Source organism: Elgaria multicarinata, chromosome 2, assembly GCF_023053635.1.
Source record: "Elgaria multicarinata webbii isolate HBS135686 ecotype San Diego chromosome 2, rElgMul1.1.pri, whole genome shotgun sequence".
In the NCBI taxonomy this organism is placed as follows: Eukaryota; Metazoa; Chordata; class Lepidosauria; order Squamata; family Anguidae; genus Elgaria; species Elgaria multicarinata.
This window is the reverse complement of record NC_086172.1, coordinates 24,554,559-24,580,055: the sequence shown is the minus strand read 5'-3', so window position 1 is coordinate 24,580,055 and position 25,497 is coordinate 24,554,559. Positions and strand designations below refer to the sequence as shown.

At 47.0% G+C, this 25,497-nt stretch overlaps 1 pseudogene; it reads left to right on the top strand.

Moving 5' to 3' along the window:
- Positions 1-747: 747 nt before the first annotated feature.
- Positions 748-23,056, top strand: LOC134391960 (polypeptide N-acetylgalactosaminyltransferase 6-like; annotated as a pseudogene).
- The last annotated feature ends 2,441 nt before the right edge of the window (positions 23,057-25,497 follow it).

Here is a 25,497-nt window from a genome sequence, read left to right as displayed (position 1 = left end):
TCGCAACGACGTGTAGATCTGGCCAGGAATGGTCAGGATAACAAGCAAGAGGTCAAACATGGTAAATCCATCAGGTATATTACACAATCCAGAAGCAGGGTCATTAAGCAGTCCAAAAGGTCAGGAAACAGGGCATCAATCACAGGCATGGTTCAGCAGACAAGAGCAGGAGCAGATCAAGTTGTCCCTGTATTGGCTGGTTTCTAGTGAAGGCTTTTGGTTTCTAGTGAAGGCTTTTAAGTCCAAAGCCTGCTGGTCCCCACCCAGAGCTCAGCTGTGGGAATCAGAGCTCTCTTTCCAGAGCTCTACTCCTGGGGAGTCACTTTCTCCTGAGGAGATCTTTTCTGAGGCAAGCACTGCTTCGCACAGGAGCCCTGCTGGCCTGTCACTTGAGGCAATGACGCTCCCAGGGACCAGGGGGTTGCTCAGCCTCTGCCTCAGAGCGAGAGTCCCTTTCTCCTGACAGGGATGGCCCTGATGCTGCATCCACCTCCCCCGAGGGCTCAGGCTCCTGTGGGTCTGGTGGCAGTCCCTGGTCCTGGGTGCTTCTGGGGCCTCTAGCTTTTCCTTTGAGGAGGACTCCTCAAGAAGGGACATGACATAACACATTTTCTTCTTTCATTAACCCTTAAGGTTCTAACAGAATAATCCTAGCCTCAGTTTCAGGGCCAGAGATATGTGGAATGCGCCCATTTTAGGATAAGTGGGGAAGAAGTCATACGTAGAAAATACAAAAACAATAGGAAAATGATAGACATCGTCCCCAGCGCCCCTGGAAACTCCATCACTGGCAATGAGTCAGGGACTGTGCCAGTCATGGTACTCACAAAAATGAAAGCACTTAAAATTTGTCCATCCCTTGAAAGTCACCAAATATTCTCCCCCTTTCGCATAAGATGAATGGCCCTGCAAAAGTGGGTTTCTTGGGGGATGAATGGTCCCATAAAAATGTGTGATGAAGGGAAAGATTCAGCCAGCTGTCGTTTTCTATCACCTGAGCTCTTTAGATGACACGGGGACAGAGAGATAGAGCCCTGTGCTCCATGCAGTATCATCTGAGTTGTGGTCTCTCTCCCTTTGTAGTCAGAGCTGTATTTATTTAATACCCTGCCTTTCTTCCAGGAAATGGCACTTAAGTCATAGGGTGACCATATGACCGGGTTTGCCCAGATTTGTCCGGGATTTTTGACGACAAGTCCGGGAGGCGGAGGGGAAATCCGGATCCCCCCCCCCCAAAGAGCAGCTCTAATGGGAATTAACAAAAATGCTTATAACTCCTTCATTTTTAAAGATAAAGACATGAAACTTGGCACGATGGTAGCTCTTAGGAAGGGCTTTAGTCATACCAAATTTGAAACAGATCCGTTCACCCATTGATTTTTTAGGATTTTTTTTACAAATTGAGGTTTTAAAATTATTATTTTTAAAATCGTCATTTTTAAAGATAAAGAGATGAAACTTCACACCATGATAGGATTTAGGTAGAGCTTTAGCCACACCAATTTTGAAACAGATCTGTTCATCCACTGATTTTTAGGATTTTTTTAAAATTTGAGGATTTAATTTTTTTAAAAATATTATTTTTAAAGCTAAAGAGATGAAACTTGGCACCATGATTGCACTTAACAAGGACTTTAGCTATGCCAAGTTTGAAACAGATCTGTCCATCCATTGAGTTTTAGGATTTTTTTTAAGTTTGAGGTTTGAAAATTATTTTTTAAAAACGTCATTTTTAAAAGATAAAGGGCTGAAAGTTGGCACCATGATAGCTCTTAAGGAGAGATTTAGCCATGGCAGGTTTGAATCAGATCTGTTCATCCATTGTTTTTTAAGGATTTTTTTAAATGTTCAAAGTTTTAAAATTATTGTGTTTTAAAACTGCTGGAGCCATATCCTTCAAACTCAGGTTGTCAAACCTCCTCTTTGGGGTTTTGCATATTGAGCAGTTTCAGCCCTTGGCATTAAGGGGATCTCCAGTCTTTAGGTAAACTGCCACAATACCCACCCTAATGTTAGAGTAGAGAAACTTGTGACAATTATACACAAGCTTTTTTAAAAAATTGAAATTAAAAAAAGCCAGCCATCCAGCCGGCCAGTAGCAAACCCTATAAACAACAACAGCAGCTTGCAATGAGAAGATACAGTCAGAAAAGATATTCGAGGGAAGGGGGGACTGTATCACACAAAGCACAGCAAAAGCTTGAAAGTACAGCAAAACCTACAAAAGTAGGAGTGAGTGAAGTTAATTTCAGATACATTGAATCTCTCACTTGTTCTTTATTTCAGTGATTTTAACATTAAGATGTTATGTAGAACAGATTTGTCTTAAATGTGTCCTGTAAAATCAGACATGTAACCAAGGCTATGTTTGGGTGGGCACGCCCCCTTGGTGCTGGACACGCCCCCTTGGGGGCCGACCATGTTGTCTTTTTTGGTTTCCAAAATATGGTCACCCTAGGCCATGACAAACATTGTTTATTGAATCGAATCCATTTCAGAAGCAAGAGCTGCTTCATCAGGGGCAACCTTGCCAAAGCCACATTCTGGAAAGAGGCTAAACCAGCTTTCAGACAGTCTGGTTCTCCTTCTCACACCCTCAGATCAACTTTCTTACCCCATGATGCCCTGACAGTCTATATTCAAATGCTGGGACATTGCATCAGCCCAGTCCTGGCAGGCTGAAGGCACTGCAAGCCAATCTGGGCTCTCCCTCATCCACTACTATATGTCTGATCCCAGGGCCGGATCTACACTAGTCTTCTAGCGTTGCTAGTGTCCCTTTCTAACGTGGTTCTCTGTATTGGTTCTCTGTATCACGGGACACACTAGCGTGACTTACGTTTTGCTGCAACGGAACTTCAGGGCACATTGTTCCATCCTTCCGTTGTTCTCCCTCTTCTGTGAGAGCTGCTGGGTTTGCTCCGCCCACTGCCCGCCTCATTCCTAGTCAGCAGAGCAGAGCAGAGCAGAGCAGAGCAGGGCAATAGTCATAAGCACACACAAACCTCTTCCCAAAACATCTTAATGCAAGTCCCAGGGCATTGCCTGAATGCATAGGAGTCAGCCACTTTGCTGAAGCTAAGCAGGGCTGGGTCTGGTCAGAGTTTGGATGGGAGACCAAATGGAAAAGTTTTAGCAGCAGCCCCATTTAAGCCCTACTGGTTATGAGTTTTGGACTTTGGACCCTTGTTAATTTTCCTGCAGGGAGGGCTGTGGGCTCTCCCACACTAGAGGCCTTCAAGAGGCAGCTGGACAACCATCTGTCAGGGATGCTTTAGGGTGGATTCCTGCATTGAGCAGGGGGTTGGACTCGATGGCCTTGTAGGCCCCTTCCAACTCTGCTATTCTATGATTCTATGATTCTACAGCGATCCTTTGAGCGCTCCTCAGCTCCTTTGCAAAGAGGAGGGAAATGTTAAAAAAAAATCATAAAAAATCAACCGATGACCCAATTTGATTCAAATTTGGTATTTGAATTACTGTGCCAATTTTGGTGTCTTTATCTATAAAGCTTACGCAGATGTAAGCATTTGTTTCAAATCCTGCTCCTGCGCCCACAGCAGCGGCTCGAGCGAATCTTTTGCAAAAGGAGCACAATTCAGGCTGGATGCATGGGACTACTTCACAATCAAAGCAGATTCTAAGGTGGAAAACGTCTGAGTCCTTTGCATGCAATTGTCAGTGATTGCACAGTATAACGCTGGTGTGATTGATCTGCTGTAGCAGATAAGATAGCAAACGGGGCAAAGGAAGGAGAACAGGAAGTGGGCGGAGCAAACCCAGCAGCTCTGAGAAAGGGAGAGGAGAATTACCGGTAGAACGAGGCACATGAATCTGTAGCCACGCTGGAACTAAGAAACAGAACCTGTAAGTACAAGTCATTTGCAATGTTGGAGACCCGGGTCACGTGACGCTATGTGTCACAGTAACCCATTCAAAACGTTAGAATAACATCAGTGTAGATTCCCACCAGGTCCCAGCAATAAGAGGTGCAGTTCACGTCATGGCACATGGTGTGGTGGTGGTGGGTGGGCGCACTGGCATGCATTGGACCTCTGTGTGCATTGCCAGAAGAGACAGGACCTGTGTCCCTTATGAGCAGTGTGTTGGGGGCACTATGGATATGGTGAGACAGACAGACACGCGGCTATTCCTAGAAAGCACAGGTGCTGCTCTAGCCTGAATCCAAAGAAACACGCATGGAATAGCCAGGGGATGGACATGGATGAAAGGCCAAGCCCAGAATAAGGCCACGTCACAGTAACAATACCCCTGGCTGCTCAGTTGCTGAGGTCATTGTGACGCGCCCTCCCCTGTGACACATGACACAGCTGGTTCAGGGCCAGATGGCAGAAATCCTGTCACCTGATGAGTGAGTGGTTTTCGTTGTTGCGCTAGAGTGAGAGAGGGAGAGAGAGAGAACAAGAATGTAAGTAGGATTCCTTAGCAGCCCTGGTTTCTGGTTGGCCCATTATCCAGCGCCTTCCGAGGGCTTCCTTCCTCCCCAGCAAAGGCCGGGCTACCCTTCAGAGGCCACACGCAGGGCAGGGCGGCAGGAGGGGGACATCTTCACAACTCCAGCCGGTGGCAGGTGGAATGAAGCCACGAAGAATAAGAAACGGGCCTAAACCCACACAGACCAGGAGGAGCCGTCAAGCCCCCTTTCTCACCTTCTGCTCACTCTCTTCTAGGCTGTCCAAGTTGAAGAGCTTTTTCATTTGCAAGCGGAGAGCCAAGGTACACCCGGGAGATGCAGGAAGCAGCGAAGCATCTGGAGCAGTTATGGAGGCGGCCAAGGCTGGTCGCAGGTGCTGGCGCTTTGGGCTGTGCTGCCGAGGGACCCAAATACGGCCCATGGCGGAGGAGGAGGGACAGGAGGCACCAGCACCTCCTCCCAAGTGGAAGTGGTTTTCCCTCTGCAGGGGGAGAAAGACTGTCGTGGTGCAAGAGCCCAAGGAGAAACCCTCTCTGGGATGTGCCGTCCAAGGTGAGGAGATGCCTAGGTCCTTGGGGGGATGGATAGGCCAGAGGGGATCGTGACCAGGGGGGCTGGCTGCTGCTTGAGGCACTCTAGCCAGTGCCAGCTCCAGGGTCCGGGGGGGGGGAAGGGAATGGGCCCCTCCTTTGGTGAGTCTTGCTAATTATGTTAACATGGTCTCTGTGTCTCCTTTCCCCCCAACAGAGTCAAGATCCTCCAACATAATACAGGTGCTCCCCTCTTCGTCCACCATTGACCTCAGCTGTGGCCAGGTGTCATCATCAATTTATAGTGCTGACGTCTCGAATGTGGACGAAGAGGGTAAGAAACAGCGCAGAGGCTTCCCTCGTAGGTGGCTTTTGCATCAAGGACCTTTCTTGCTGCTGAGCCATTGCTTTTCAGCAAAGAGGCGTCAACTTAAGTTTTGATATTAAGAGAGCAGTATGTTACTACTAGGTTGCCTAGATGTATTTCTTGTATTGTGCAGCAGTCTCCTGTCTGCGCACTAGAGTAGATGAAACGCCAACCACGCCATATGGCAAACATGGGTCTTGGTGAGAAAGCCCCGACCACAACCCACAGGCTTGGAAGCAGCAGTTCCCACCTCCTTTGGGAGCTCGATTGCTAGCCCCAAGCCAGTGACCCCCCTCCTCCCAACCATTTCTGAAGTCTAATGTTCTGCTACCATTAAGACCCCCCTTCTCCTTTCTGCCTTACAGGTGATGATCTCCTGGTGGAGGATCTTGACTCTTACAGGATCTGAAACATCTTGGCACATCCCTCCTTCTTTCTTTCCTTCCTTCCTTCCTTCCTTCCTTCCTTCCTTCTCTCTCTCTCTCTTTGTCTTTCTCTCTTTCATCCTTTCTTTTCCATTCTATCTTTTTCCATTCTCTTTTTGTCTCCTTGGGCTCATTTTCCACCGCGACAGACTTTTCCCCTCTGCAGGGGAAGAACCACTTCTTTTTGGGAAGCTGTGCTGGTGCATCCTGAACCTCCTCCTCCAGCCTGGGCCATACGCTGCTTCCTCTCCAGCACGGCCCGAAACGCCAGCGCCTGCGACCAGCCCTTGGACCAGCCGCACCAGCTCCGCCTTGCTCGCTGCTTCCTCCTCCTCCTCCCGGGTTCACCTTGGCTTTCCTCTTGCTATGGACAACCTCTTCAGCTTTCACACCCTAGGCCTTGCCTACCAGAGCCCAGTCTGGGGCACTTGCCAGCCTTAAAGCAGGAAACAGACTGAGTTTCAGCCTTTTCATTTGCTGGCTTTCATTTGTTATCATCATCATTATTATCATTATTATTAAATATTTGTTCAATATTAAATCTTGTTTGGTTGTCTTTTATCCTTACGGATGCATGGGGAGGGAACGATGGACTTGAGTCTACTTACATTTTAAAAATGCACACGCACACACACACTGACCTGGGACCTTTAAATAAAAACCTCCATAATAAACAGTTTAAAGGCACCTAAAGCAACTCACTTCGGGGGAAAACTCTGTCTCTCCCCTACATACTTTCATGGTTATTCCTTGTTGCCTAGGCTACGCCCATTCCCCTCACCCTACCTGGAGGTTTTAGAATGTGAACATACTAAAATCAGATGCATCCTTGCCTTTGAGTAAACCCCATTGAACACATAGAGAGACTTCTGAATAAATAGTTGTAAGACCTCAGAAGTAAGCGTGGGGCTGCAGAGCACTTCTTTCCAGTTTGCTGTTATAGACTTCTTTTTTAAAAAAAGCTTCTGAGTGACCACACTATTAAAAATCAGTTCTCTATGTGTTTACTCAGAAGAAAGTCTCTCTCTGTTCAATGGGGTTTACTCAAAGGTAAGCCCGCATCTGATTTTAGTATGACTGGGATGTAAATGCAGTTGAAATCAATGGGATTTACTTTTGAGTAAGGGAACCAGCAGATCTCTATTTTATGAAGTTGAAGATGTCCAGCTTCGCATGATCAAAGCAATAGAAGATCGATCCTTCAATCCTCCGGACTTGTGGACTACCAGGAAAAGGGTTTAAGAGATTAAACAAAATCATTAAAAAAAATCAAGGGATGACCCAATCTGATTCAAACTTGACATGCTGAAAGCCCTTCTTAAGAGCTATCGCTGTGCCAATTTTGATCTCTTTATCTTTAAAACTTACACAGATGTAAGCATTTGTTTAATTTCCATTTTAAAAATCCCTTAAAATCAGGAAAACAGAGGAAGCCCCAAACATTAGAGTGTGCCTGGGCACGCATGGCACACCCCTTGTGCACACCAGTGGTCCCACCACTGAAAAGGCCATTTCCACGATAGCCACTGCCCATGTCTCAGATGGCGGAGGAAACCAGAGAAGGTCCTCTGAGGAGGATCCCGGTATATGATCAGAGGCAGAGAGAGGCTTCCTTCAGTCTATGAGTCACATTCCAAAGTAGCAGGAAAGCTAGAACTGAGGAGAGCCGCTCATACATATCAAATCCTCTCCTCGTATGAAGTGTGGAAACCAGACCTTACCCAGAACATTTTAAAAAGAACAAATATTACAAGGAGTGGGAGTATGGGGTCTCCCTGTATCCCTTCCCCACTCCTGCAACGCCTTCCCAAGAGCCCCAAACAGAGAAGGATGAACAATGATCAGCAAGTGTTACAATATTACGTCATGCCAATTATATCAAAGAAAATTGGAGAGGAAGATCTATGGATCAAAATGCTTTATTAAAAAAATGAGTTACTATAAAAATGAATTACTAGAGACCTACTTCTTCCTTTGCACTATGGAGCAAGTAGGCACAAATTACTCAAGCAAATGAGCCAAACCGCATACCAAAGAGGATGGCTAAAAACAACTATCTGTGTTGGGAAAGAGTTCCCTAGGATTACTGCATATGAAGTTCTGCCTGCCCTGAATGGAACCAAAATCCTAAGCCAGGTAGGATGGACCAGACCCGGCAACTCACCTGTTGCCTGGCTGTCGCTCGCCCACCAGCTTTTGTGCCCACCTAGCTGCTGGTCGCTGCATCACAACACTCGCCACCAGCTGCTGCATGCGGAAATCTCAATCTCCCAACCAGGGTGTCAATCTGGGCCTTCTCTCAGCCAGCACCAATATGCCAACAATGAGGCCCAGATGGGTGACAGCAGGCGATGGGGGGGGGGGGCTGGAGCAATTCCAACAAGGAAAAAAGATAGAAGACAACAGAAGAAACCAATGTGGCTCCACAAAGAGCTTAGAGATGACATGAAAACAAAAAAGGATACATAGAGGAAGTGGAAGGAAGGCCAGGCTACAAAAGAAGAGTACAGACAGGTAGCACAGAAGGGCCAAAATGGCGTCAGGAAGGCTAAAGCTGAGAATGAGCTGAGATTAGCGAGGGATGCTAAAAGCAATAAAAAGGCTTTCTTCAGGTACGTGAGTTGTAAAAGACAGGAAAGAAATGGTGGTTCAACTGCTTAATGAGGATGGCAAATTGATAACAGATGACAAAGAAAAGGCTGAAGTGCTCAATTCCTACTTTGGCTCCGTCTTCTCCCAAAAGCGGTCCTGTGACCCCTCCACCCTGGAAAAAGTGAAGAAGTTGAGGGAGCAGGATTGCAGTTTGAGATTGATAAACAAATGGTCAAGGAACACCTAATTTCTTTGAATGAGTTCAAATCTCCAGGGCCCGATGAACTGCATCCTAGAGTAATGAAGGAGCTAGCAGAAGAACTCTCAGAACCACTGTCTATTACCTTTGCAAAATCATGGAAGACGGGTGAAGTGCCGGATGACCGGAGGAGGGCTAACGTTGTCCCTAGCTGCAAAAAGGGCGAAAAGGAGGAACCTGGGAACTACAGACCAGTCAGTCTGATATCCATCCCTGGGAAAAATTTTGGAGCAAATTATAAAGAAGTCGATCTGTAAGCACCTTGAAAACAATGCAGTAATTACTAGAAGCCAACATGGATTTGTCAGGAACAAATCCTGCCAGACAAATTTGATCTCATTTTTTGATCGGGTAACCTCCTTTGTGGACTGTGAGAATGCTGTGGATGTAATGTATCTTGACTTCAGCAAAGCTTTTGACAAAGTGCCCCATGATATTCTGATTAACAAACTAGCTAAAAGTGGGCTAGATGGAACAACCATTAGGTGGATTCACAGTTGGCTACAGAATCGGACTCAAAGAGTGCTTATCAACGGTACCTTCTCAAACTGGGGGGAGGGAACGAGTGGGGAACCGCAGGGCTCAGTCCTGGGCCCAGTGCTCTTCAACATTTGTATTAATTGTTCGGACAAGGAGGTGCAGGGAATGCTGATCAAGTTTGCAGATGACACAAAATTGGGTGGGATAGCCCTGGAAGACAGGAACCAACTTCAAAGTGAGCTTGATAGGCTGGAGTGCTGGGCTGAAAACAACAGAATTTCATAGGGATAAATGCCAAGTTCTACATCTAGGAAATAGAAACCAAATGCAGATTTACAAGATCGGGGATAGTTGGCTCAGCAATGCTACAAATGAGAAGGATCTTGGAATTGTTGTAGATCACAAGCTGAATATGAGCCGACAGTGTGATGTGGCTGCAAAAAAACCCAAATGCTATTTTGGGCTGCATTAATAGAAGTATAGCTTCAAATCGCGTGAGGTACTGGTTCCTTTCTGTTCCGCCCTGGTTAGGCCTCATCTTGACTATTGCGTCCAGTTCTGGGCCCCACACTTCAAGAAGGATGCAGACAAGTTGGAGCGTGTTCAGAGGAGGGCAACCAGGGGTTAGAAAACAAAGCCCTATGAAGAGAGACTGAAAGAACTGGGCATGTTTTGCCTAGAGAAGAGAAGATTGAGGGGAGACATAATAGCACTCTTTAAATACTTAAAAGGCGGTCACACAGAGGTGGGCCAGGATCTCTTCTCGATCTTCGCAAAGTGCAGGAAACGGGGTAATGGACTCAAGTTACATGAAGCCAGATTCCAGCTGGACATCAGGAAAAACTTCCTGATTATTATCATTTAAAAACTATTATTTAAAACATTTATATACCGCCCTATATCATGAAGATCCCAGAGCGGTGTACAGATAAAAACATACAGCATATGACAATAAATATGCAGTTAAAAACAAATTAAACCATGATCCAAGTTAAAACAATATATAATTTAAAAGCAGTAAAAGCAGTTCAAACAATTAAAACAATGGGCCAGTGAGTTTAACTATCAAAGGCTTTGTTAAAAAGCCATGATTTTACTTGGTGGCGAAACGAAATCAATGTTGGCGCCCACCGGACTTCCAAGGGGAGGACATTCCACAGCCGGGGGGCCACCACAGAGAAAGCCCTCTCCCTTGTCCCATCATAGCAAATGTGTTGCATTGGTGGGATGCGGAGAAGGGCTCCTCCAGCAAATCTATGGTCTCGGGCAGGCATATATAAGGAGAGGCGCTCTCTCAAGTATCGAGGTCCCAAGCCGTTTAGGGCTTTAAACATCATTACCAACACCTTGAATTCCGACCGGAAGCGTATAGGCAGCCAGTGCAGTTCCTTTAAGACCGGTGTTATGTGGTCTCTGTAAGATGTACCAGCAGCAGTCTAGCTGCTGCAGTTTGCACTAGCTGCAACTTCCGTGGCGACTTCAAGGGCAGCCCCATTACAGTAGTCTAATCGGGAAGTTACCAGTGCATGCACTACTGTGGCTAGGTTGTCCCTGTCCAGGAAAGGCCGTAGCTGGCAGATCAGACGAAGCTGACCCCAAGTACTCCGTGCCACAGAGTCCACCTGGGCATCCAGTGACAACGATGGGTCTAGGAGTACTCCCAAGCTACGTACCTGTTCCTTCAGAGGGAGCAGTACGACAATGGAACCAGTGACCTAGGGAGGTTGTGGGCTCTCCCACACTAGAGGCATTCAAGAGGCAGCTGGATAACCATCTGTCAGCTATGCTTTAGGGTGGATTCCTGCATTGAGATGGGGGTTGGTCTCAACGGCCTTCTAGGCCCCTTCCAACTCTACTATGCTATGATTCTATGAAGATTATGGATTCATAGAGGAGGAGAGATTTCAAATATCAACCGCAAACCACTGAGGGCTTTACAGGTATGAAGCAGAACCACAGGCTGAGCTTGGAACAAACTGGAAGCCAGTGTGTTTGATACAAAACCAGCATACAACACACACACACACACACACACATACAACAACACGGAAGCTCCAAACCAGGCCACAATACAAAAAGAGAGTGTATGCTCAAAGGCGGCTATGACAAACATTGTTTCTTGAATTGAATACATTTCAGAAGCAAGAGCTGCTTCATCAGGGGCAACCTTGCCAAAGCCACATTCTGGAAAGAGGCTAAACCAGCTTTCAGACAGTCTGGCTCTTCTCACCCCCTCAGATCAATTTTCTTACCCCATGATGCCCTGACAGTATATATTCAAATGCTGGGACATTGCACCAGCCCAGTCCTGGCAGGCTGAAGGCACTGCAAGCCAATCTGAGCTCTCCCTCATCCACTACTATACGTCTGATCCCAGGTCCCAGCAATAAGAGGTGCAGTTCACGTCATGGCACATGGTGTGGTGGTGGTGGGTGGGCTCACTGGCATGCATTGGACCTCTGTGTGCATTGCCAGAAGAGACGGGACCTGTGTCCCTTATGAGCAGTGTGTTGGGGGCACCATGGATATGGTAAGACAGACAGACACGAGGCTATTCCTAGAAAGCACATGTGCTGCTCTAGCCTGAATCAAAAGAAACACGCATGTAATAGCCAGGGGATGGACATGAATTAGGCTGCCCATACCCTCCGGAAAATTCTGGAAACCTCCGGGGAGAGCTGGGGGTCCGGAGCAACCGGACTTAGGGCCCAAAATACCGGGGTTGTGGTTACTGGGCTCGCAGCAACCACATCTCCAACTTACCAGGCCTAAATTTCTCTGGCGAGTGGCGGCGGCCATCTTGAATCTCGCCCGAACTCACGCGAGATCTCGGCAGCTGGCTGGGAACTCTGCGAGACCCAGCCAAAAGACGAGATCTCGCGTGAGTTCAGGCGAGATTCAAGATGGCTGCCGCGAGGGGTGGGCGATGAGAGCGAGGTGAGTGGTTGGGGGCTGCGTGCAGGAATTTCCAGCAATGCAGCCTCCAGCACCCCACCCCCCAGCGCAGAAGCAGCAGCAGCAGAAGCAGCAGCAGCAAGAAGAAGCAGAAGAAGAAGCAAGCAGGAGGAGGAGAAGGTAGAGGAGGAGGCAAGACTGAGGTTTTTGTGTGAGAGAGAGAATGTGGGGGTGCATGGGGTCTTTGAGTGAATGCATGTGTGCATGCATGTGTGCATGCGTGTTTTTGGAGTGAGTGATGCTGAGTATGTGTGTGTGTGTGTGCGTGCAAACACGTGTGCTGGCAGTGTGAGTGTATTGATGTCTGAATGGGATGCCTTGTTGTTTGACTGAATGAATGCATGTGCATGTTTGTAGTGGGGGTGGCTGTAGTTTTCTGTGAGTTGGGGGGATGATTTGGAGGTGATGGTCCTATTAAATAATGCATTTTAGACCCATAGACCTTCCTTTCCAATTTGTTTACTATAATTGGCATGACGTATATTTTGTAACAGTGGCTGACAATTGTTCATCCTTCTTAAAGAAACTTTTAAAAAATTAACAGGGTTTCTATCATCATCATCATCATCATCGTCATCTATCTCTCTTTTCTTGCTTGCGGTGGTTTTTCTAGATGAACATGATGGGCTTTGCCAAGTCATGTTGTCTTTTACTGATGCAGAAATGTCCTGACTATTGAACATGTTTTAAGTATGACTGCTTTCTGGATATTGGCGTGCATGTATTTTGGTAGGCCTAATTTTTGAAGGTTTTCTGTAAAAACAACCACGATGTCATGCTGGTGACTGATGTGACTAACAAATAACTGTAAGTTTTTCCTGTTGCCATAGTTCTTTAACTTCCATAGCCAGTCGTATATATTTTTCTTTTCTGCAACATTTTTGTCATTAGGTATTGCAATTTCAATGTAGGTGTGTTTTTCTCGGTTGTTTTTGACTGTTATGTCTGGTTGAAGTTGAAACAAGCTAAGACACGCTTTAATCCATTTTGTTCCATGGCTCACGTTTGCAGGCTAATCGTAGTTTATACTCTTTCTGAATGCTTGGTTGTTTGGTTGTTGTATACTTGTCAACTGCTTCATTTGTTCAGTGGTAGAAGTATGCAATAAGGTGATGGGGAAACAGTGTTAAATGTTAGGAAAGGTTAGACTGTGGTCATCCAGTGAAGGATTTGCAGTCAGAAAAGATATTTGAAGGAAGGGAAGACTGTACCACACACAGGGCTCATCTACACCAAGCAGGATATTTCACTTTGAGAGCGGTATAGAAAAGCTAGGAGCCACACTACTGCTTTATAGCAGTAATGAAGTATACTGACAACTGTTGGGGCCCATGACACATACCATATATCACCTTCATACCACTTTCATAGTGTTATATCCTGCTTGTGTAGATGTGTCATGGGACCCAACAGTTGTCAGTGCACTTCAGTACCACTATAAAGCAGTAGTGTAGCTCCTGCAGTGCAGTTGAATACCTCTATAAAGTAATAGTGTGGCTCCTGCCTTTTATATACCACTTTCATAGTGGAATACCCTGCTTGATGTAGCTGAGCACACAGTATAGCAAAAGCTTCAACGTACAGCAAAAGCTGCAGAAGTAGGAATGAGTGAAGTTAATTTCAGATACATTGAATGTCTCACTTATACTTTATTCCAGTGATTTTAACATTAAGATGTAATGTAGAACAGGTTTGTCTTAATTGTGTGCTGTGAAATCAGACCTGTGACCAAGGCCATGTTTGGGTGGGCACGCCCCCTTGGGGGCTGGACATGTTGGTGGGCACACCCCCATGGGGCGGCCATGCTGTCCTCCTTTTTGGTTTCCAAAATATGGTCACCCTACATTACCATGCCCATAATGCTGTCAGAAAAAAAGTTTTTGTTATCCCAAAACAGCGACAAGAGTGAGGTGATAGCATGTTGCATAGGCCATGGCTAGACCAGGCCTTTATCTCAGGATTGTCCTGGGATCATCCCTGTACATCCAAATGACACACAGGGGATCCCGGGAGCAGGCAGGGACGACCCCTCCATTTGCCTGGGATGATCCTTAGGTCTAGCTAAGGCCATAGTGAACAGTATCACATGATCATAAAATGTTGCATTTTTTTATTTTTCACAAATGGCAGGATGTTTAGTGACTTTGTTTTGCCATGGGGTCACTCTGTCCTGCGTCCCACTCTGCCAGGAGAATTTTGAAAATTAATTCCATAACAGCAGCATGCACAAACAGCTGCTGCTTTTAGTTCCTTCAGTTCATGTGCATAAATTTCCCTTTCGGGGCTCCGGATGCACATGTGTGTATTAACAAAACACTGCAACAAAGCAAGCTTGATGCAATATTACATATGTTTGTATCAAGGTCTGTTTGTGCATCTTTTTTTTTAATGGATGTGCACATTTATACATGTGCTGTAAAACATCATAAAAAGGGATCTTGTTAGAACCAATTGTACAATCAAATCAACTTTACTTTTTGTGTGGTGTTTTATGAATATGAGCAAAACACCACCCAAAATGAATTTATGCAGTTGTACATCCAGTCATAAGATTGCTCCCCCCCACCACCACAGCATATTCTCAATGAGCATATTGGTTATATAGGGAGTGGGAGAATTGACATGAAGTGTGGAGGCCAAAATCTGTACATGCTCAAAGGCACCCTGTCCTGATATTGCTGTTTTCTCAGAATCTGAGGGAAGTGCATGTGCAGCCTTTACCCTTAAGATGGAGGGAGGGAGGAAAGGCACTCTGCGCATGCCTAGAGACAGGCCCAATGAAGGGGGGGGCAAGTGCCTGGCCCAGCCCAGGCCTTTCATTACAGGCTCCTGATGGAGCACTTGGTGGGCGAGAAGCGAGGGCTGAGGCAGTCCCAGCAGGACTTGGCCAAAAGCTGGGCACATCCACTGACAGCCACTTACCTCTTTTCTTCGGCAATGCTCGTCCTCAATGCTTTATCAAGGAGCAACATCAGCAACAAGAGGAGGGGAGCACCTCTAAGAGGACACAGGCACCTGCGGGCAGCCAAAGGCATGTGAGAGGTGTAGTACTAGCATGTAGAGCGGCTGATTTGAAATAAGGCATGGGTTAGCAAACCAAGGTACTATGTGCAAACCAGTCCTAACTTAGGCCGTAGCTAGACTTGGGGCCTTCCTAGACCTGCCGGCTTACGCTGGCAGGGAGGCAGGGCCAAGGCGCACTAACATTAGCGCACCTCCCCCACGCTTCCAGACGGCGGAGCCGCAGGGAGGACGCAAGCCCTGCGGCGTCCGCCATTTTTTTGGGTTTTGTTTAAAGGGGCCGCGGGTGGCCCGAAGACTCCGGGAAGGTAAGTGGCTTTTTTATTATTATTTTTTAAACGGGGGGGGGGGGGCGAAGGATGGGAGGGTGGGTGGCACGGGGGGAGGGCGGGTGCGATTGCGCTGCCGCCCCCCGAGCAAGCAGCCGAGCGGCACGTGCCCGGGCAATGCCCGGGATGGGGCGGCATTGCCTGGGCAAGCGCTGCTCGGCTGCTTGCTCGGTCGGCGGCGGCGCGATCGCACCCGCCCTCCCCCCGTGCCACCCACCCTCCCATCCTTCCCCCTCCCCTCTCTTCACCCCCCCGCCGATGGGCGCTGTGCCAGGTCCGCGGCTTTTCGCGGCTCCTCGCGAGTAAGCGAGGAGCCGCGAAAAGCTGCGGAAGTCTCCACACTTCCCCCAGCCCCGGCCTGAGGCCGGAGCTGGGGAAAAAGCGCGCCATAAGCAACTTAGCTTATGGCGCGCTAGACCAGGCCTCACTGTGGCCTGCCGCCGGATTCCCCAGTGCGTCATCTGGACAGCAGGGAAACCGGGTTGGAAGGCACGCTAAGGCCTGGTCTAGCAAGGCCCCTATGGTTTAACCCAGGATCATCCCAGGTTTGTCCCTGCCTGAGCACTGGATGCCCTGTGTGGCACTTAGATGAACAGGTTTGACCCCAGGACAATCCTGGGATAAACCTTAGGTCTAGCTACAGCCTCAGATCCCATTTCCCTGATCTCTCACTAACTGCCTTTGTTCTCCTTCTACCCAATAGCACTTTTCAAATATTTAAAAGGTTGTCACACAGAGGAGGGCCAGGATCTCTTCTCTATCACCTTAGAGTGCAGGACATGGAATAACGGGCTGAAGTTACATGAAGTCAGATTCTGGCTGGACGTCAGGAAAAACTTCCTGACTGTTAGAGCAGTACGACAATGGAACCAGTTACCTAGGGAGGTTGTGGGCTCTCCCATACTAGAAGCCTTCAAGTGGCAGCTGGACAACCATCTGTCAGGTATGCTTTAGGGTGGATTCCTGCATTGGACTTGATGGCCTTATAAGCCCCTTCCAACTCTACTGTTTTATGATTCTAGGATTCTATGACTTTCTCCAACTGCCACTCACCCAACCCACCACTCCATTCTAGCCTCAGCTATCCATCATTCCTCCATTCACTCTTCTGTTTCAATGATACATAAAAATCATAAACTTTATTCAGTAATTCCTGCATCTGTCTTGGAATGATGTGGTTTAGTTACAACAACAACAACAACAAATGCAGCATAAAAAGTCGCATCAAATTAAAAGGCCTTGGGAAAAATGTATTCCTTGGCACTGGAAAGCCATTAATGCCGTCACTAGGCAAGCCTGCCCGGGAAAAAGAAATCCACAAGCAGGGTGCCACAACTAAGAAGTTGTCTCCCACCTCACCTCAGATGGTGTTCAGAGATGAACACGTTATTCAGGGACCTAGGCTTACACCTACAACTCCCAGCATGCCTTGGGTGGGAGGGAAGACTTTTCGGGCTTTTCGCCCATCATCTGGAAGTGGCTCCCCATCCTAGGCCTGAAGAGAGAGCACCTGAGACTGGCTGCCTCAGTCGCTAGGCACCCTTGGGAGCTGGAGGGAAGGAGGGTGCAGCTCCGGGCCCGTTGCCAACAGCAATGGCCAAGCTAACCATCAGTCAAGCAGCCAGCTCCTTCACTGCCTATTTATGGGTACCATCAGCACAGTGCAATGTGGACTGGCTCAGCCAGACTTCACTTCCGGTGAGTCTCAACGGCAGGATTCCCACTTGTAGGGTGACCCTATGAAAAGGAGGACAGGGCTCCTGTATCTTTAACAGTTGTATTGAAAAAGGAATTTCAGCAGGTGTCATTTGTATGTATGAAGAACCTGGTGAAATTTCCTCTTTCTCACAACAGTTAAAGCTGCAGGGGCCCTGCCCTCATTTAAATCTGGTCACTCTAGTATAGCTCCTGCAGCTTTAACTGTTGTGATGAAGATGGAATTTTGCCGGGTTCCCCTTATATACAAATGACACCTGCTGAAATTCCCTTTTCAATACAACTGTAAAAGATTCAGGAGCCCTGTCCTCCTTTTCATATGGTCACCCTACCATTTGGCAAGTTGGGCACCACAGCGAAAGGCATGTTGGGAGTTGTAGTTTTTGTTTTCTGTGGGAATATGAAAAATGGTGGTGGCTTCAAGGCGGCCCTGGCTGTGTGTCGGGGAGAAAGAGAGAGAGAAACAAATGCAATTCATTTTAAGGATACCTCACAGGCCTTGCATTGGCCTACCTTGCAGGGTTGTTATGAGGAGTGAGAGAGGGAAAAAAGAAATGAATATAATTCGATTAAAAGTTAACTCACAGGCCTAGCTCTGGCCTACTACTGTAAGATGATTACCTTGCAACCATATATCTTGGGGAGGGCAAGCAATGCCAAGTGTGTGTGTGTGTGTGTGTGTCTGTTTATAATCCATCCTGGGCTGCAGCATGTCTACAGCTGGGAGGAGGGGCATAAATCAATTCAATAAATAAATAGGTTTGCTACAAAATGTGGACTGAACAAAACCCTTGAGTATTGCTAAGTGAGACAAAATCTTTGAGCATCCCTAAGTGAGTGTCTCTTATCTACACTACAGTTCAATTTGTGGTGCAGATAAGCCCCAAAATAGATGTTCCCCAATCACAAATAATAGGAACACTCTGCATAATCCTATATGTCTTCACTCAGACTTCAGTGGGTCTTATTCCCTGGAAGTCTGTATAGAAACTCCCTTCATCCCTGCCTATTGGCCATGCTGGTTGGGGCTGATGAGAGTTGTAGTTGCCATCTTATTCTTTGCCTCTGGCAGCAAAACATCCTGGACCAGCCTTGGTTCACCCTGAGATGCTTCACTTTGTCTTCAAGTACCTGAGCTTTCATTTGACTTCTTACAGCCTTCTCAGGAGCGGGCAGAAGATAGATCAGTAGATCCCAATTTATCTCTGGGTGACTGGCGGTACATTGGCTGGACTTTCCGACTCCCAATAGCAAACTCACTTTTCCACCTAAGTTACGCTGCTGAAATGAAGAACACTTGGGATAAACAGGAGGAGAGTTTTGTGTGAAAGGCCTGTGACCAGGGTGACCATATGGAAAAGAGGACAGGGCTTCTGTATCTTTAACAGTTGTATTGAAAGAGGAATTTCAGCAGGTGTCATTTGCATGCATGCAGAAGCTAGTGAAATTCCCTCTTCGTCCCAACAGTTAAAACTGCAGGAGCCCTGGTCTCTTAACTAGATACAAAAGGTATCTAGTTAAACTGAGCTGAGGTCACAGGTAGGGTGACCATATGAAAAGGAGGACAGGGCTCCTGCAGCTTTAACTGCTGGGATGAAGAGAGAATTTCACCAGGTGCCACATGCATACCAATGACACCTGGGGAAATTCCCTTTGGAATACAACTGTTAAAGATACAGGAGCCCTGTCCTCCTTTTCATATGGTCACACTACCTGTGACCTCAGCTCAGTTTTCCTTTTGAAAACATATTCCTAGCTTCAGAATGCGCTGAAAAGTAGGCTTCTAGTTTTTTTTTAAGTACATCTGTCTTTGAAGTCTGCCCACCCCTATAAAAGAAGACCTTACGTGGGCCACGATCCTATGCATGTTTAGACAGAAATACATCCTACAAGTGGCAGGAATTATTTCTGTCTAAACATGCATAGGATTGCACCCTTGATCAATCTTTATTCAGTACTTCTTGATGTTCTTGTAGGGCATTAATAAGTTTAATGCTTTAGGCCAGTGGTTCCCAAAGTGGGCGGTACTGCCCGCTTGGGGGCGGTGGGATTACATAGGGGGGCATTAAGAGGCAAGAGGTCAGCGGGGGGGGGGGGCGCTAAGAGGCAAAGGGGAGGCAGGGGGGTGTTTGAGGTGGTCTTTTCTGAGAATCGCCTCTCCAGGAAGTCTTAAAACCCAGGGACATTTTTATGGGAGAAGGTAGTTTAGTCCCAAGCCATATAGGGGAAGAATCCACACATGTATTAATACAGTTTAAGAAGAGTCCTTTTAATGGTGAATTGTAATGTTTCAAAAAGCACCAAAATGCTAATGAAGAGACATACCCTGCCTGGTGTGTCCCACCACGCTGGCTGCAAAACAGAGGCATTCGCTCTCTTTTCCCTCCCTCCCTAGGCAAGCCTGCGGCGGGTGCTTTGGTTTTGAATAAATATTCAATTAATTGTTACTGTTTTGAATTTTATTGTTATTATCTTCCTTAGTGGGTCAATGAAAACCTCTATTCTGAATAATGATTTTTATAGTGTATGGGCATGAGTTTGTGGAACCAAGGGGGTGGTGACCTGAAAAAGTTTGGGAACCACTGCTTTAGGCCAATTTTTTTTCTTTAGTCTCTTCAAAGTCCAATGGGGTCTTTAAATATTGTTTGCTTTTCATATCCTTCTCAGTTTCATCACATTTATTGCTGTTCTCATAAACTGGGATTCTAAAAATTGCTTACTTATCTTTCAATACTGCTACAAATTTCTATTTGTCCTTTGAATTATTTTTCTTATAGTTTTGATATTCATGATTTTCTTACAAACTTCCACTGATCCATATTATCACCCCACCTTGAGAATTCTTGTGCTGCCCGTGAGTTACTTTGATGGAAATAAACTCTTGTATACTAAATCTGTTCCCTGTTATGATAAATTGCACAGTTCCCACATTTGTTAGTCCACAAACTGATGGATCACACACAGAGTTTTTGTTTAAAAAACCATAAATGATGTTTATTCTGGAGCTGTATAATCTTATGAGATAATTCCCTCAGTGGTATCTTTTCTGTAAATACTCCATTTTGGCCAATAATTGTAGTACTTATCAGATTGTGTGCAAGTTCAGGACAGAAAACTGACCCACCCACTCCACCCCAATAATGATGATCTCCCCTATCTCTGGAAACTGAAACACTTGGCAAGGAACAGACTGGTTCGGCTCCATCAGTAAACTTGGGGGAGTGGGGAGACACCCATTGAGAGCCCTGAAAAAGTTTCAGAGAAGGACAACAAAGGATTAACACGTAAAAGGCTAAGTAAATGGAGCCTCCTCACAGCAACAGACTTTTGAGGACCTGTGCTCAGACCACTGACTGCTAGAGAGTGTTTTAAACCATGGCCCGACTCAAACATCTGGAGGAGCCACCACTGGTGAATCCCTCCTGGGGCTTCTTGTCATGGCGGCAGCTGCCATTTTGAATGTTAACTCAGCCGGGGTGGGTTATTGGGGTGGTTAACATGTGCAACCCTAAAATAGCCCAGAGGTTATGAGTGACTTGTCAACCACTCCCAACATACCACCTTTGCTGAGTTTGCAAATAACAGGCTGAAATATTCAAGAATGGTGGCAACTCCCACAACAAGCATCCCCACTGGGAAATTCCCCCATGGTGGCTGCTTGTGATGTGCAAATCAGGTCACTGTAGGGTGATAGTAACAACAACCCAGAGTATGGGTTGTCATTGAATTGTGGGTTGTTCTTGAATTATCGATTTTCGTTATGTGTTAACCCTGCACTATGTTTTAACTATGGGTTGTTAACCACAAACAACCCAGGAAGCAAACCTATGGTTTATTGTTGGATTGTGGACTTTCGATTGCTCATGGTTAAGAACCTCTAGTTAAACCATAATGGAGGGTTTGCACGCAACAACAACCCATGATGCAACAACTGATATTCAACTTGTATTTTGGGTTGTCATTACATATGAACTGTGCTGGATTGTGGTACCAGCCAAGCCAGCCATAGCTTAGGGCATCATGTTATGAGAGGCATCTAAATATGTTGTAGTTAATGAGAAGACATATTATTGAAATAGCTTTGTCTTAAGTATGTTGGAAAGTCTGATGTGACTTACAGCAGAATGGCCTTATATAGAGAAAGCACGGCAACACATCATTCAGTATTGGAGGCAATAAATGTAGGGTAGAGCCAGTTTAAAAGAAGTTCCAATCAACTTTATTAATGCTTTTACATACATTTTCAGAGAAAGCTATCTAAGACTGTTAAATCACAAGCACCCTCTAACGTGTGAGTGCAAGTAAGCAAAGGCATGAGATATTGGATCTTTGCTTCCTCTCTGGAGAGACCACATCATGCTTGTTGCAGAGAAAGGCAGAGGAAGAGGAGGGAGCAGGAAATGAGAATTGACCAAGCTACATGACATTCTCTGTAACACCCTAGTGTCTGGAAGAATGCAGAGTTATTCCTATTATCCCACAAAATAATTTTTTATATAAAAACCACCATTAAAATTCTGAAATGTGAGCAATGGGGACCAAAGGGAGGAGCCTTGGCCAAAGAACACTGTGGTCAGGAAAGACCAAATGATTGACATAATGATGGGAGCCGTCAACAACATCCAGGACTCCAGGCCAAAGCTGCAGATTGGGGCTCCGGTTCAGCAAGAGGTGCCTGTCCGGGACAGCAAGTCCTGCCTGCCGGGATATTACACACCAGCAGAACTGAAGCCCTTCATGGAATGTCCACCTCAAGACCCCAATAGCCCAGGAGCTGATGGCAAACCTTTCAAGAAGGACCAGTGGACACCAGAGGAGACGAAAGCGAAAGAACGTGGCTACGACAAGCACTGTTTCAATGCCTATGCCACTGACCGGATCTCTCTCCAAAGGGCCTTAGGACCAGACAGCCGGCCTCCAGAGTGTATCGACCAAAAATTCAAACGATGCCCTCCCCTCCCGACCACCAGCGTCGTCATCGTTTTCCATAACGAGGCCTGGTGAACTTTGCTTCGCACTGTGTGCAGTGTTCTGTATGCCTCCCCAGCTATATTGCTAAAAGAAATCATTCTTGTGGACGATGCCAGTACAGATGATTACTTGAAAGACGAGTTAGACAACTATGTGAAGCAATTGCAGATAGTGAAGGTCGTCCGGCAGCTGGAAAGGAAGGGTTTAATAACAGCCCGATTGCTCGGTGCCAGCGTTGCTACAGGAGATGTACTCACATTCCTGGATGCTCACTGTGAATGTTTCCATGGGTGGTTAGAGCCTCTCTTATCGCAAATTACTGAAGAGCCCACAGCTGTGGTCAGTCCAGATATCTTCACAATTGAACACCTTTGAGTTCTCCAAGCCAACTCAATATGGGAAGGTGCACAGTCGAGGGGACTTTGACTGGAGTCTGACTTTGGGATGGGAGTCCATCCCTCAACATGAGAGCAGAGGAGGAAAGATGAGACTTATCCTATCAAGACCCCCACATTTGCTGGTGGCCTCTTTGCCATCTCCATGTCCTATTTTGAACACATCGGCTCATACGACAACCAGATGGAGATCTGGGGAGGGGGAAATGTGGAGATGTCCTTTCAGGTTTGGCAGTGGGGGTCAGCTGGAGATCATTCCTTGCTCAGTCGTTGGCCACGTGTTCCGTTCCAAAAGCCTCCACACCTTCCTGAAAGGGACTCAAGTGATCTCCAGGAACCAGGTGTACTTTGCAGAAGTCTGGATGGACGACTACAAGGAAATCTTCTACAGGAGGAACCAGCGGGTCTTGCAGATGGCTAGAGAGAAAACACACGGAGACCTTACTGAGCGTCTTGAGCTGAACGAGCGGTTACGTTGCAAAAACTTCACCTGGTATGTACAAAGTGTTTATCCGGAGATCTTCATCCCAGACCTTACGCCAGCTTTCTTTGGAGCTATTAGAAATGAAGGTTCTAAATGAACTGAGCAGTTTCTCTTGCTGAGCAGTTTCTCTTCCTGTATTTTAGGCCACCAAAAGACCCTAGTAACTAAGTGGAGGGTCTTGAAAAGGCCGGAATGTCTTGCTGGTCAGCTGCATTGGCAAAGCTGATATACTTCTGCCTGGAGGCACCCTGATGGGGTATAAAGATGTTCCCGGTTGTAGAAGAGTCTGTTTTGGACTGAAAAAAGGGAATTTTCTGGGGTACCTGGATCTTGACATTCACGGAGTGGGCCTGTGCATATTTGTCTTGCTGCTGCTGAACACAGACCCGCTCTGCCATAGATAGCAGGATCTGGGTGGCTGCAAAATTGTCTGGGCATCTAAACGGTGTTCATGGAGCCGATGGAGCACTGTATTTAGCAGGAAGATCCTTGAGGTCAGGCAGTGGCATCTCCTCCAATGTGGAGCTCCCTCTTTCAGGTAAGCAGTGCTCCTGACAATATAGGGAGGAAAAAGTTAGGTCACTCTGGGACCAGGATATCTGCGGGTCATGGAGGGCCAGCCAAGTCATTCCCAATACCAGGGGAAAGTGTGGTGTCGCTGCCAGATAGAAATGAAGTTCCTATTTATGTTCCTGGATCTCCTGGGTGAGGGACACATTTCGATGCTATCAATGACAGGTCCTGAAGTCACAGGACTGCCATCAATTGTCTCTACCACCACTGGGTGGCTTGTGGGCGGAGTTAGGATCTGGTGAGCAGCAGCAAAGGCAATGTCCATAAAATTGCTTAAGGCTCCCAAATCCATCACAGCAATGCTATGCATCAGGGCGTGCCCTGGGCACTGACGAGTCACTTGTACGAGGAAGTGTTTTTGCGAAACTGTACAGAGGGACAAGGCTCTGGAGCCATATCCACTTTTCGAGTTTTTGCAGCGTCTCTCAGAACTGCAGGCCATGGAGGTTTGGCAGGGCAGGTGACTGCAAGGTGCCCCATGGTCCCACAGCAAAAGCAGAGACCATCTTGTCTCTGACGGTCCTTCTCCTCATGAGTCAATTTCAGCCGGGTTTCTCCTGAAAGCCTGGATTCCCAGGTGTGGGTCTAATGATGCACAAGCTGCCGGCTTTCTAGCCATCCATCTACTCTTTGGCATAAGTGAATCAAGGCCTGGAGGGCTGATGGTCTTCCTACTCATGCCAGTTCATCACGGATGTCATCAGACAGGCCTTCCTGAAATTGGTTTGTTAAGGCCGCTTCATTCTTTTCCAAGTCTCGGGACACCAGACGGAAATCATTTGTATGTTCAGTAACTGATTTTCCCTTCCTTGAAGTCACCTGATGTTACACGTAATGGTTTTGACCTTCTGTGGGTCCTTGCAGACCTGGCACATCTGGGTTAGAAAGCCTTTGAAATCAGAGAGGAGCAGACTGGCCTGTAGCAGGTACGGGGTTGCCCATTTGGCAGCAGACCCGATCAGCAGACTGATAAGGAACGCAACCCTGGTCTTGTCCTTTCAGAAGTCCTCAGGGCGCAATTCCATATACAGCACACACTGTGCCAGGAAAGCAGGGAACTGCTCAGGTGAGCCATCAAGCTTTCCAGGAGCTGCTGCAGGGCACTTCCGCCTGGGAGGTGCAGCTACAGGCCGTTGCACAGGCATCTGAGCCTGGAGCCTGCTGATACCAGCTGTCAGCTGGGCCACCTGCTTCTTTAACGGGATGGTTTCCTGGGATAAAGCCCCCACCTCCACGAAGGCTCGGAGCAGTCTTAGATGTAGGGCTGACCACAAGGCCAAGCATTAACCCAAGCCGATGTTCCTGACAGGGAAGTCGTCTCCTCTGATGGCCCAGGGTCCTCCTGGTCTGGTGCCAGGGAATGGGGTGGTGTCCCCCTGGTTTCTGGAGGCTCTGTTTCATCCTCTGAGGAGGATTCCTCTGGTGAGGGCATGGCAAAAGGCGGTTTAGTGCTCTGCGATGTCAAGATCCTCCACCAGCACATCACCTGGGTGGGAGAGAAGAGAAAGGGGATGTAATTCTATGAGATTCAGGACATGGTAAGGAAGGAAAGGTCAGCAGAGCAATAGTGATAGCAGCAACAGATGATATCCTTTTTATCCCTCCCTTCCTCCAAGAAGCTCAGAGTGGTGTACATGGTTCTGTCCACACCCATTTTATCTTCCCAACCATCCTGTTAGGTTAGGCTGAGAAAGAGTAACTGGTCCAAGGCTAACCAGTGAGCTTTGTGACTGAGTGGGAATTTGAACCTGGGCCTTTGGGAGTTGAACCTCTTAACCGTCCACCTCTCTGACCAGTACACTAGATAGGATGTATTAAAAAGTGGCAACATGGTTCATGGCTTGGTGCTAGCATTAAAGCTCCTAAAGTAGGTGGGAACTACTGCTTCCAAACCTGGGGCTTGGGTGTAGGGACTTTCTCGGCAAGAATGGTGTTTGCCAGCTGGCATGGCCAGTGGTTCATCTA